Source organism: Hyla sarda, chromosome 12 (assembly GCF_029499605.1).
Source record: "Hyla sarda isolate aHylSar1 chromosome 12, aHylSar1.hap1, whole genome shotgun sequence".
Taxonomy (NCBI): domain Eukaryota; kingdom Metazoa; phylum Chordata; class Amphibia; order Anura; family Hylidae; genus Hyla; species Hyla sarda.
This window is the reverse complement of record NC_079200.1, coordinates 21,401,445-21,413,299: the sequence shown is the minus strand read 5'-3', so window position 1 is coordinate 21,413,299 and position 11,855 is coordinate 21,401,445. Positions and strand designations below refer to the sequence as shown.

The 11,855-nt window shown below is 44.7% G+C and overlaps 1 pseudogene; it reads left to right on the top strand.

Moving 5' to 3' along the window:
* The first annotated feature begins 499 nt into the window (after positions 1 to 499).
* Positions 500 to 607, top strand: LOC130297163 (U2 spliceosomal RNA; annotated as a pseudogene).
* The last annotated feature ends 11,248 nt before the right edge of the window (positions 608 to 11,855 follow it).

Below are 11,855 nucleotides of genomic sequence, written 5' to 3'. Positions count from 1 at the left end.
GGCACCCCAGGTTGGGAAACACTGACCTATACTATATACTACTATATAGTCCAACATGCTGGGAGTTGTAGTTTTGCATTTGGGGCGGCTGCTGAGCCACAGGCTGTATCAGGGCATGCTGGGAGTTGTAGTTAGTAACTATCTTCCTCTCCTGTATTTGCTAGAAAAAAAAAGCGATCAAAAAGTCACAACAAAACTAAAATGATTCTGGTAAAAACTGCAGATCGGGGCGCAAAACAATTATCCCTCATACAGCCCGTATGAGGAGAAATAAAAAAAAGTTATAGGGGGTAAGAATAGGACAAAATTTCCCCCGCATATGTGTATCCTGTGATGTCACGCATATATAATTAATTATGTAAATTAGCATGGCCGGTATTTTTTCTTTGCAAGAAAGGTGGCGACCCTAAATGCAGCTAAGTCAAAGTCAAGTGAATGGGGCCAAGTTTCAATACCGGACAGAGCCTGTGGACAAGAGTGGCGCCTGAAAACAGTTTCTATCGCTTCTCGGCCTTTTGGCTAAGATCAAGTGTAGTATCTGTTCTTATCAGTTTCATGCCGGTGGGAGTCCACGCCGGTGTGGAGTTGGTGGGGATGGGTGCTGCATGGAGGGGACAGGTGTATCGGGGCGTTCCGGGGCCGGTTCTGAGGAATCGGCTCGACGGTTGCCCCGATGTGACCTGTTACCTCCGGGTCTCGCCATGAGGCTGAGAGAGTCTAGAGCCAAGGTAGTTTTGTGCCTCAGGGAGTGGTGACCCCGAGGTGCCAAAAAATCACTGGGTGTACTGGCTCACTGAGTGGAAGCACGAGCACCAGCTGGAAGGACGGGCACCATAATCTCTTCACCTTGTGGCACTCACCTCTTGATTCCCGGCCTTCTGGCTAGGATCAGAGACATTGTTATAGATCTGGCCGGATATCCGGGCAGTATATCTGCGCACATTCACTTATTTCTTTCTTTTTGTCTCACTGTGTCACTTTTTGCGTGTTGTGTGTTCACAGGATTTGTCAGGATGCGGTAGCCCTTCTGGGTGTCCCTCCTGGCGGTCTAGGGGAGGTGTGTGTGGCCCCGGGTACTCCTGCTCTGGCAGGGCACCGACCGTTATCGGCTCTGCGGGCACATACCTTGGTTAACGCCAAGGGGGATGCCGGGAGCATTTGTGGTCCCTTTAGTAGCTTCGGCGAAAAGGGGCATCGAACCTGGAACCTCGCAGGTACCTTTTGGTCCGGAGGCGAAAGGTAAGGTTTGTTGGGGGCCTCTCTCCTATCGGACGAGGGCTTAGCGATAGACCGCATCCTCTGTGCACGTTTTTTTTAGTGTAACACGTTTGTACTTTTTCTTGCACTTTGGGTGATTCGAGAGCACGTTCCTCGGCTCTTAGAAAAATATGTATATATATCATAGTATAAAAAGCGAATCCTTGGTCTTAATATCTGAGCTTGTTGCTCTCTTGGATGTCACCAGAACTGGCAGATTCGCCACTGTAAATAAGGCGTTGTACAATGTGAACGACCTTAGAAAACAAGGATGTAAGACGTCTGTATATTCCAGGTGGCCGCAGCTATTTTTCTTGCTTTTTTCCTCCCTGGACTTTGACAGCTTGTTTCTAGTTTGTCATCTGTTTCCTTCCCCGCACTGAAGTCCCTTCCGTCATATTCGCTTCCTGTTGTTTCCATATGTAAAGATGTGACCTCTGTGTACAGACACAGCAAGTGCTTTCTGGGGACATCTCAGATATATACATATATATATACAGTTGTTTCCGGTCTAGACAATTCCTTTAAAGGGGTACTCCACTGGAAAACATTTTTTTTTTTTTTTTTTTAAATCAACTGATGACAGAAAGTTAAACAGATTTGTAAATTACTTCTATTTAAAAATCTTAATCCTTCTAGTACTTATCAGCTGCTGTACGCTCCACAGGAAGTTCTTTTCTTTTTGAATTTCCTTTCTGTCTGACCACAGTGCTCTCTGCTGACACCGCTGTCCATTTTAGGAACTGTTTAGAGCAGGAGAGGTTTGCTATGGGGATTTGCTCCTACTCTGGACAGTTCCTAAAATAAACAGAGGTGTGAGTAGAGAGCACTGCGGCCAGAGAGAAAGGAAATTCAAAAAGAAAAGCATACAAAAGCTTATAAGTACTGGAAGGATTAAGATTTTTTTTAATAGAAGTCATTTACAAATTTACAAGGAGGCCGGAAGAAGGACGTTCCTACGTCCAAAACAGCCGGCGTAGCCTCTGAGCGCCCCTTACCGTCTCCGTCTATGCCGTGGTGATCCCGGACCTCGGGCCTGCAGCTGTTTACCCGTGGTGAGTGCACGCTACCTCTTTACATTGTATAATTTACAAATCTGTTTAACATTCTGGCTCAAGTTGATTAAAAAAAAATTAAAAATTCCCAGCGGAGTACCCCTTTAAAGGGTTACTCCGCTCCCCAGCGTCTGGAACATTGAGAACCAAACGCTGTGTGTGGGCTTCCATGTTCACGCCCGCCCCCTCGTGACATCATGCCTCATGTGATGACACGTCCCTCCCCCTCAATGCAAGTCTATGGGACTGGGCGTGACGGCCGTCGCGCCCCCTTCCCATAGACTTTCATTCAGGAGGCGGGCTGTGGCGTCACGAGGAGGCGGGCGTGAACACGGAAGCCCACACACAGCATTCGGATCTCAATGTTGGAGGGAACACTCCAGGCTTTTTTTTTTCTTTGCCCAAATCATACACACTTACTATCATTAGTTACACAGCGCCATATGTTCTATTCCAGCACAGCTGCATCTCACTAATGTAACTGGGTCATGTGATCACCAAAATATTACATGGCATAATGTGTCAAAAGATGTCAATCCTGGGTCAGCTGACTTCCTGTGAACTTTAGGATGGCATCCAGATCTCCTACTAGCAGCTCTCAGCTCTATCTGCATACTGCTGCTGTTTTCTCTTTGGGATCAGCATATATAGTAGTTGTACACCTCCCCTCCCAGCTCTATCTGTATACTGCTGCTGCTATCTCTATGGGATCAGGATACATATTGGTTATATAACTCCCCTCCAGCTCTATTTGTATACTGCTGCTGTTATCTCTATGAGATTAGCATTTATAGTAGCTATACACCTCCCCTCCAACTCTATCTGTGTACTGCTGCTGCTGCCTATGGAATCAGGATATACAGTATATTGGTTATCTACCTCCTCTCCAAGCTCTAGCTGTATACTGCTGCTGCTATCTCTATGGGATCAGGATATATAGTAGTTATACGCCTCCCCTCCAGCTCTATCTGTATACTGCTGCTATCTCTATGGGATCAGGACATATAGTTGTTATAAACTGCCCCTCTAGCATTATCTGTATATTGCTGCTGCTATCGCTATGTGATAAGGATATATGGAAGCTATACACCTCCCCTACCATCTCTGTCTGTATACTGCTGCTGTTATCTCTATGGGATCAGAATATATAGTAGTTATACACCTCCCCCCTCCAGCTCTACCTGTATACTGCTGCTGCTATCTCTATGAAATCAGGATACATAGGATATGCATCTAAACTGTATTTAGTGTGAACTGACACCAACCAAATTATGAGTCTGATCAGTTCCCTTGCTGACCTGCAGCCTAATTGAATGACCAGGTGCAGTGATAAAACGCCACACCCCCCTCTCTGCAAAGTCAAAGGATGTTTGGGAAACATGGGCAGCATTAGGAAATGTATTCAAAGTTGAATTGCAATGACTATGGCTGCAAGCTCATGCCTGCAACATCGGACAAAACAGGTAAGCACAAGTCATACACAAGAATCTCTCCATTATTCTCCAATAATAGCCTCTATGCTGCACTATACATTTAGGGGCTGTTCACATTACGTCTGTGATGTTCGTTTAGCTGGTACCTTAGGGAAAGCTGCCAGCGTAAATGCTGTAAGTGCTCATAGGGTTAATAGCCTGGCAGGGGCCAAATGTGCTTTTCGGCCACCCTCTGGCTAGTATGGAAAAAAAAAAAAAATAGGAATAGAATAGTTTAGTAGACTATGCTATTCCATCCAGCGGAGTCAATAAAAGAGCCTATATGGGACCCTATAGGTGATAGAAGCAAATATATGCTATCGATTAGACACCAGTGTGCCTGCAGCTGTTGCAAAACTACAACTCCCAGCATGCCCAGACAGCCTTTGGCTGTCTGGGCATGCTGGTAGTTGTAGTTTTGCAACAGCTGCAGGCACGCTGTTTCGAAAACACAGGGTTAGACGTTAAAGGGGTATTCCAGAAAAAAAACACCCAGTTTAGAAGAGGTTTGCTATGGGGGTTTGCTTCTAAACTGGGCGGTCCCCGAGACACGTGTCATCAGAGAGGACTTAGACAGAAAAGAACAACCTTAAAGGGGTACTCCGGTGAAAACCTTTTTTCTTTTAAATCAATTGGTGGCAGAAAGTTAAACATATTTGTAAATTACTTCTATTAAAAAATCTTAATCCTTCCAGTACTTATTAGCTGCTGAATGCTACAGAGGAAATTACTTTCTTTTTGGAACACTGATGACGTCACGAGCACAGTGCTCTCTGCTGACATCTCTGTCCATTTTAGCAACCATGCATAGCAGATGTATGCTAAGGACAGCATGGTGGCTCAGTGGTTAGTACTGCTGCCTTGCAGTGCTGGGGACTTGGGTTCAAATCCCACTAAGGACAACAATAAATAAAGCATTATTATTATAATAACGTCAGCAGAGAGACCTGTGCTCGTGATGTCATCAGAGAGCATTCCAAAAAGAAAAGAATTTCCTCTGTAGTATTCAGCAGCTAATAAGTATAGTAAGGATTAAGATTTTTTTTTTAATAGAAGTAATTTACAAATCTGTTTAACTTTCTGGAGCCAGTTGATATATAAAAAAAGTTTTTTCCTGGAATACCCCTTTAAATGTAGAGAATAAAGGTGACGTGAACAGCCCCTTACCTGCACTGATACATTGTAGCAAACTACCAGAGATTTGAGCTGCTGATACATTTTGCATAAGATTGCATTGATACAATTCTTTTTTAGTTAAAGGGGTATTCCGGTGGAAAACTTTTTTTTTTTTTTTTTTAAATGAACTGGTGCCAGAAGGTTAAACAGATTTGTAAATTAAAAATTTTACCGTTCCAGTTCTTTTTTGCAGCTGCATGCTACAGAGAAAATTATTTTATTTTTGAATTTTTTTTGTCTTGTCCACAGTGCTCTCTGCTGACACCTCTGTCTGTGTCAGGAACTGTCCAGAGTAGCATAGGTTTGCAATGGGGATTTTCTCCTGCTCTGGACAGTTCCTGATAGGGGCTTCAGGTGTCAGCAGAGAGCACTGTGGACAAGACAAAAAAGAAATTAAAAAAGAAAAAATTTTCTCTGTAGAATACAGCTGCTAATAAGTACTGGAAGGGTAAAGATTTTTTAATAGAAGTCATTTACAAATCTGTTTAACTTTCTGGCACCAGTTGATTTAACAAAAAATAAAAAATAAAAATAAATAAAAAAAACCTTTTCCACCGGAGTACCCCTTTAAGTCTAACTCCCAACTGCGTTAGAAAGTTGTAGAATTTTTATCGGAGTTGGCGGCTTATGACCTAATAGAGGGAGCGGCTGCCTCGCTTGGGTTCCCCCCTTTATTTAAAGAGACACAGTATAGACGGAGTGACCCCTGGGGAACCTGGCTTATTCATGGCCCATTCATTGTAAAATGCTTTAACCTTACAGAATGCAACTGCTGCCGGAATGTGTAACAAGCCTGCCCCATAGTGGACAGATAAAGAATCACAGAAGCCTGAACATGGTAGTCATATGGTCCGTTATAGGGCGGGTGTGCACGGTCATAGGTGTTAGGACAATTATTAGAATGGTTTCATCTCTTGTTGGATATAAATAAGTTATTCATTTTGGCCAGTCAGGTGCAGACTTATGTGGCCATATTTCACAGGTTTACAAGCCTTAAAGGGGTATTCCCATTCAGAAGGTTATCCCCTATATCAAAGGTTTCCCAATGGTGCACTACAGCTCCTCGGGGGAACCATGGATGGCTTCCAAGGGTGTCATAGCAGCCAGGGGCAGTACCTGTACTATATGGGGGTAAAGGGGCCCAGTGCTATATGGAGGGAGAGGGGACCTGTACTATATGGAGGGAGAGGGGGCCCAGTGCTATATGGAGGGAGAGGGGGCCTGTACTATATGGAGGCAGAGGGGGCCTGTACTATATAGGGGTAAAGGGGCCCAGTGCTATATGGAGGGAGAGGGGACCTGTACTATATGGAGGGAGAGGGGGCCTGTACTATATGGAGGCAGAGGGGGGCCTGTACCATATGGGGGTAAAGGGGCCCAGTACTATATGGAGGCAGAGGGGGCCTGTACTGTATGGAGGCAGAGGGGGGCCTGTACTGTATGGAGGCAGAGGGGGGCCTGTACTGTATGGAGGCAGAGGGGGGCCTGTACTGTATGGAGGCAGAGGGGGGCCTGTACTGTATGGAGGCAGAGGGGGGCCTGTACTGTATGGAGGCAGAGGGGGGCCTGTACTGTATGGAGGCAGAGGGGGGCCTGTACTGTATGGAGGCAGAGGGGACCTGTACTATATGGAGGCAGAGGGGGGCCTGTACTATTTGGAGGCAGAGGGTGCCTGTACTATATGGAGGCAGAGGGGGACCTGTACTATATGGAGGCAGAGGGTGCCTGTACTATATGGGGGGCAGAGGGTGCCTGTACTATATGGAGGCAGAGGGGGACCTGTACTATATGGAGGCAGAGGGGGACCTGTACTATATGGAGGCAGAGGGGGGCCTGTACTATATGGAGGCAGAGGGGGGCCTGTACTATATGGAGGCAGAGGGGGACCTGTACTATATGGAGGCAGAGGGTGCCTGTACTATATGGAGGCAGAGGGTGCCTGTACTATATGGAGGCAGAGGGGGGCCTGTACTATATGGAGGCAGAGGGTGCCTGTACTATATGGGGGGCAGAGGGTGCCTGTACTATATGGAGGCAGAGGGGGACCTGTACTATATGGAGGCAGAGGGGGGCCTGTACTATATGGAGGCAGAGGGGGGCCTGTACTATATGGAGGCAGAGGGTGCCTGTACTATATGGAGGCAGAGGGGGGCCTGTACTATATGGAGGCAGAGGGGGGCCTGTACTATATGGAGGCAGAGGGTGCCTGTACTATATGGGGGGCAGAGGGTGCCTGTACTATATGGAGGCAGAGGGGGACCTGTACTATATGGAGGCAGAGGGGGGCCTGTACTATATGGAGGCAGAGGGTGCCTGTACTATATGGAGGCAGAGGAGGCCTGTACTATATGGAGGCAGAGGAGGCCTGTACTATATGGGGGGCAGAGGGGGCCTGTACTATATGGGGGGGGGCAGATAGGCATAGGTTGTGATTTTAGTAATCTTTGTAAAAATCCTCATACACAGACAGTCACACACGGAAAAAATTAGGGAACCATTTCCCTACATACTGATTGGGGGGGAGGGGGGACTGACTGATCCATACTATGGGGCACACAGCTCATGTCAGTCACTATTCCATTTATTGCCTAAGAGGCTTCCATATATTGTCTCTCACCGTTCACAAGCCCTATAGAAAATGAATAAATCGCTGCGCTCTGTTGACTTCGGGTACATGGTTACATAGTTTATAAGGTTGAAAAAAGATCAGAGTCTATAAGTACAACCTATATCCCTAATGGGTTCCTGCTGTGTTGAATCAGAGGAAGGCAAAAAACCCTCATACTAGAGGTAAAAATTCCTTCCCGACTCCAAATATGGCCTCAGAATAAATCCCTGGATCAATGTTCTGTCCCTATAAATCTAGAATCCATAACCAGCAATGTTATTATTCTCCAAAAATGCATCCAGATCCCTTTTGAACTCTTTTACAGAGTTCCCCATGACACCTCCTCAGGCAGAGAATTCCACAGTCTCACTGCTCTTACAGTAAAGAACCCCAGTCTGTGCTGGTGTAGAAACCTTCTTTCCTCTAGACGTAGAGGATGCCCCTGTGTTATAGATACAGTCCTGGGTATAAATAGATAATGGGAGAGATCTCTGTACGGCCCCCTGATATATTTATACATAGTTATTAGGTCGCCCCTAAACCTTTTTTTCTAAACTAAATAACCCTAATTCTGATAATCTTTCTGGGTACTGTAGTCCTCCCATTCCCCGTATTACTTGCCCGTCTTTTAACCTCTCCAGTTCCACTATATCTTTCATGTACACTGGTGTCCAGTACTGTACACAGTATTCTATGTGTAATCTGACCAGTACTGTACACAGTATTCTATGTGTGGTCTGACCAGAACTGTACACAGTATTCTATGTGTGGTCTGACTAGTACTGTACACAGTATTCTATGTGTGGTCTGACCAGTACTGTACACAGTATTCTATGTGTAATCTGACCAGTACTGTACACAGTATTCTATGTGTGGTCTGACCAGAACTGTACACAGTATTCTATGTGTGGTCTGACTAGTACTGTACACAGTATTCTATGTGTGGTCTGACTAGTGATTTGTACAGCGGTAGAATTATTTTCTTGTCGTGGGCATCTATGCCCCTATTGATGCACCCCATGATTTTATTTGCCTTGGCAGCAGCTGCCCAACACTGGTCATTACAGGTAAGTCTACTATTAACTAAGACCCATAAATCCTTTTCCACGTCAGTCTCAAGTGTTATTCCATTTAATACATAATCCCAGCCCGGATTTTTCTTCATCATGCGCATTACCTTACATTTATCAGTGTTGAATCTCATCTGCCACTTCCCAGCCCAAACCTCCAACCTATCCAGAACCATTTGTAGCAGTGCCCTGTCCCCTATTGTGTTATCTACTATACACAGTGCACTGTCCTCTATGGCATTAACCACTTTACAGAGTTTAGTATCATCTGCAAAGATTGCTACTTTGCTATTCAACCCCTCTACAAGGTCATTAATAAATATATTAAATAGGACAGGACCCAATATTGACCCCTGTGGTCCCCACTAGTAACAATCACCCAATCAGAATAAGTACCATTAATAACCACCCTCTGTTTCCTATCACTGAGCCAGTTACTTACCCACTTGCACACATTTTACTTGCCCCATCCTTCTAATTTTATGTACCAACCTTTTATGTGGCACCTTATCAAATGCTTTGGAAAAATCCAGATATACGACATCCAGCGATTCCCCCTGATCCAGTCTGGAGCTCACCTCCTCATAAAAGCTGATCAGGTGACAGGACCGATCCCTCATAAAGCCATGCTGATATGGAGTCATACATTTATTTTTATCAAGATAGTCCAAAATAGCATCTCTTAGAAAACCCTCAAACAATTTACATACAACGGAGGTTAAACGAACAGGTCTGTACATTTCCCTTCGGCCGGGGTCCCAGCAGATAGATGCCCCACCGATCAGCATGTTATCCACAGGAGAGGATAGAACCTGCTGAGATGGGAACACATCTTTAACCCCTTCATGACCCAGCCCATTTTCACCTTCATGACCTGGGCATTTTTTGAAAATCTGACCACTGTCACTTTAAACATTAATAACTCTGGGATGCTTTTACTTATCATTCTGATTCCGAGATTGTTTTTTCGTGACATATTCTACTTTATGTTATCGGTAAAATTTCACTGATATTTGTATCCTTTCTTGGTAAAAAATCTAAAAATTTCATGGAAATTTTGAAAATTTTGCATTTTTCTAACTTTGAAAGTCTCTGCTTGAAAGGAAAATGGATATTTCAAATAAATTACATATTGATTCACATATACAATATGTCTACTTTGTGTTTGCATTAAAAAATTGACAAGTTTTTACTTTTGGAAGACACCAGAGGGCTTCAAAGTTCCGCAGCAATTTTCCAATTTTTCTCAAGATTTTCAAAATCGTAATTTTTCAGGGCCCAGTTCAGGTTGGAAGTGGATTTTAAGGATCTTCATATTAGAAATACCCCATAAATGACCCCATTATAAAAACTGCACCCCCCAAAGTATTCAAAATGACATTCAGTAAGTGTTTTAACACTTTAGGTGTTTCACAGGAATAGCAGCAAAGTGAAGGAGAAAATTCTAAATCTTCATTTTTTACACTCGCATTTTCTTGTAGACCCAATTTTTGGATTTTTACAAGGGTTAAAAGGAGAGAAATCACCCTAAAATTGGTAACCCAATTTCTCTTGAGTAAGAAAATACCTCATATGCGTATGTAAAGTGTTCGGCGGGCGCAGTAGAGGGCTCAGAAGGGAAGGAGCGACAATGGGATTTTGGAGAGTGAGTTTTCTGAAAGGGTTTTTGGGGGGCATTACCCATTTAGGAAGCCCCTATGGTGCCAGAACAGTGGACCCCCCACATGTGACCCCATTTTGGAAACTATACCCCTCATGGAATTTAATAAGGGGTGCAGTGAGCATTTACACCCCACTGGCGTTTGACAGATATTTGAAACAGTGGACTGTGCAAATCAAAAATTTTATTTTTCATTTTCACAGACCACTGTTCCAAAAATCTGTCATACACCAGTGGGGTGTGAATGCTCACTGCACCCCTTATTACATTCCGTGAGGGGTGTAGTTTCCAAAATGGGGTCACATGTGGATATTGTTTTGCGTTTGTCAGAACTGCTGTAACAATCAGCCACCCCTGTGCAAATCGCCTCAAATGTACATGGCGCACTCTCCCTTCTGGGCCTTGTTGTGCGCCCCCAGAGCACTTTGCGCCCACATATGGGGTATCTCCGTACTCGGGAGAAATTGCGTTACAAATTTAGAGGGTCTTTTTTTTCCCTTTTACCTCTTGTGAAAATGAAAAGTATAGGGCAACACCAGCATGTCAGTGTAAAAAATTTTTTTACACTAACATGCTGGTGTAGACCCCAACTTCACCTTTTCATAAGGGGTTAAAGAAGAAAAAGCCCCCCAAAATTTGTAAGGCAATTTCTCCCGAGTACAGCGATATCCCATATGTGTCCCAAAACTGTTGCCCTGAAATACGACAGGGCTCCAAAGTGAGAGAGCGCCATGCGCATTTGAGGCCTGAATTAGGGATTTGCATAGGGGTATTCTACGCCAGTGATTCCCAAACAGGGTGCCTCCAGCTGTTGCAAAACTCCCAGCATGCCTGGACAGTCAATGGCTGTCCGGCAATACTGGGAGTTATTTTGCAACAGCTGGAGGCTCCGTTTTGGAAACAGTAGCGTACCAGACGTTTTTCATTTTTTGGGGGGAGGGGGGCTGTGTAGGGGGTATGTGTATATGTAGTGTTTTTTACTTTTTATTTTAGGTTAGTGTCAGTGTAGTGTAGTGTTTTTAGGGTACAGTCACATGGGCAGAGGTTCACAGCAAGTTTGCCACTGGAAGTTTGAGCTGCAGCGCAAAATTTGCGCCATCTCAAACTTGCAGCACTCACTGTAAACCTCCGCCCATGTGAGTGTACCCTGTACATTCACATTGGGGGGAGGGGGCAAACATCCAGCTGTTGCAAACTCCGAGCATGCCCTTTGGCTGTCCGTGCATGCTGGGAGTTGTAGTTTTGCAACAGCTGGAGGAACACTGGTTTGGAAACACTAAGTTAAGTAATAAACTTTCAAGTGTTTTGCAACCAAACTTAGTGTTTCCAAACCAGTGTGCCTTCAGCTGTTGCAAAACTACAACTCCCAGCATGCATGGTCTGTCAGTGCATGCTGGGAGTTATAGTTTTGCAACAATTGCAACAGCTGGAGGCACTGAGGTAGGAAACGGACAATGTTTCCCAACTAGTGTGCCTCCAGTTGTTGCAAAACTACAACTCCCAGCATGCCCAGACTGCCAAGGCATGCTGGAAGTTGTAGTTCGGCAATATCTGAAG